Raw genomic sequence first — 2,424 nt, 5'->3', positions numbered from 1 at the left:
AGGGTTAAAATGTTGTGGGGATGTTAACCAATGTCATAAAACAGCATGTGTGTTACTGTTACATGAGAAACTATCTGTTCTGTAAGCCTTCTCCTGAAGTACAATAAAATATTTAAAAAAAAAAAAAAAGAAGATGGAAGGAATACATGGAGTCACTGTACCAAAAAGAATTGGTCAATGTTCAACCATTTCAGGAGGTAGCATATGATCAAGACTCAATGGTAGTGAAGGAAGAAGTCCAAGCTGCACTGAAGGAATTGGTGAAAAACAAGGCTCTAGGAATTGACAGAATATCAATTGAGATGTTTTAACAAATGGATGCAGTGCTGGAGGTGCAACTCATCTATGCCAAGAAATTTGGAAGAAGCTACCTAACCAACCAACTGAAAGAGATACATATTTTTACCCATTCCAAAGAAAGGCGATCCAACAGAAAGCAGAAATTATCAAACAATATCATTAATGTCACATGCAAATAAAATTTTGCTGAAGATCATTCAAAAGTGGTTGCAGCAGTACATTGACAGGGAACTGTCAGAAATTTAACCACAGGTATAGAGGTTAGGATTTACAACACTAATTTTTGGGGGACACAATTCAATCCATCATACTGTAGACGAAAACAAGGGTTTTCTGTAGGGTGGAAAGATGGGAGATGGAATCAAGGAGGTGGACGCAAGGCCTTCAACGGTGTTGTTGTTAGGTGCTGTTGAGCTGGTTTCAACTCACAGCTACCCTGTGTGCAACAGAACGAAACACTACCCGGTCCTGCACCATCCTCACAACTACAGCAGTATTAGTGGGTGTTGATTGTGTTTCTCACTACTGTATTTTTTTACATTTTAACATCTCTGAAATCAAGATGATCCTGCAATCACTGTTGCAGTTGTGATGAATCTAGTGCCTCAGACATAATTGTGTACGCGCAAGAGTCTAACATATGACCAAAATCTAAGTCCGAAACGCCTCATTTTAAATGACAAAACATTAAATTTTCACAAGAACCGTTGGTTGGTTTTTAGGAAAAAAGACGGAATGACATTATTTCACAGATGAGAACATTGAGGCTCAGAGGAGGTGACTCGCTGGAGACACAGGGTGGGGCCTTTGCAAATCAGTGACCCACCAGCCCACTCAATGCAAGCCCTGTCCAGGGCATGGGGAAGAGGCAAAGCCAACAATTCTAGGGGCGGTCCCTTCTAATCAAGGAGAAAGGGCCACCATAACTTCCTGAGATGGCTACGTATTTACCACTACGCTTCAGAGCGCTACAGAGATGAGCACCAAATGTGCCGGGTAGAGAAAAGGGAAAGGTGGGAGGCTCGGGAGGCTGCTGGGAGTGAGCCACTGCCCCTGGCTTTTGAATTTCCGTGAGCTCAGAGCCCTTAGATGACCTTATCTAAGAGCTTCCAGACCATCCTTAGGCTGAGTCTGGCTCCCAGGCTTCTATCTCTTGGATCCAAAGTGACCTGAACTGCAGCTATAGACAGACCTCCCGCCTCCTGCCCGGAATTCGGGGCCTTGTTCCCCACCAGCAGCCACCACTCCTGACTGTGGCCACCTCTCTCTGCAGCCCAGTCCTCCGCCAGCTGCTAATTAAACTTTTTCAAAGCCAGGCTCAGAATGGTTTCTTCACACCAAATCTTCAGGAACTATCTTCTTCTGGCGTTCCAAAAACAAATCCTTAAACCCCACATCAGGAGGAAGGTTTGGACTCAGGGCACGGCATCACTGTTGATTGGGCCGTGAAGGTTAATCCCTAAAGCTACTTTTGAGGAAAGTCCTGGGAACTACTGGAGTGAGTCAAGTTATTCTTAAGAAAGGAGGGAACATGCCAAAGATTAGATACAAATTGGCCCCGAGAGGAAAACAACCTTAGAATCATTAACCCAGAGCTGCAGAGAAGACTAGGGGGCCTGTAAGGAGACAGAATTAATGGTTTACTCTTGACCAGCATTTTTCTTGACTCAAGGTGGGGAAATTATAGAAAGATCACATCACAATCCTTTGATCTTATGACTTCCACAGAGGCAAGCATAGGTAAACACCAGTCTGCACAAAGAAAATGCAATAAAAACTTGTACAGCACGTAGCCATTTACGAAGTTCTCTAAGTATATGCTGTATTCTGATTCTCATCTCTCTCCACTTTGCAGATCAGCAGACTACAGTTCAGAGCATTTAAAGATCTCGTTCAAGGTGGTAGGTGATGGAACAGAACTCTCTGGTACCAGAGTCAGCACTCTCCCCTGACGCCTTGTACCTTGTACTCTTCCTGAGGAAAGGCCTTCACAGAGTGGGAGTAATGGCCCCAAGGTATGGGGAATAAGGAAATGGACAGCTGAGCAGGCCGTCAAGAGGAGTCTTCTGAGGCAAGATATGGGCGAGGGGGCAACTGCAGGGCACCACCCTCATGGAGCACCCA

The 2,424-nt window shown here is 44.7% G+C and overlaps 1 protein-coding gene across 1 annotated transcript in view; it reads left to right on the top strand.

The window, feature by feature from the left end:
* The window catches only part of ATF3 (activating transcription factor 3), a 17,968-nt gene extending 15,764 nt beyond the window's left edge, over positions 1-2,204 (top strand). The window contains exon 4 of the mRNA XM_023741730.1: positions 2,156-2,204. The gene's annotated coding sequence lies outside the window, so the exon portion shown is untranslated. The remainder of the gene's footprint in view (positions 1-2,155) is intronic.
* Positions 2,205-2,424: the final 220 nt, after the last annotated feature.

This window comes from Trichechus manatus, unplaced genomic scaffold, assembly GCF_000243295.1.
Source record: "Trichechus manatus latirostris isolate Lorelei unplaced genomic scaffold, TriManLat1.0 scaffold00187, whole genome shotgun sequence".
Taxonomy (NCBI): domain Eukaryota; kingdom Metazoa; phylum Chordata; class Mammalia; order Sirenia; family Trichechidae; genus Trichechus; species Trichechus manatus.
This window is presented reverse-complemented; position numbering and strand designations above follow the sequence as displayed.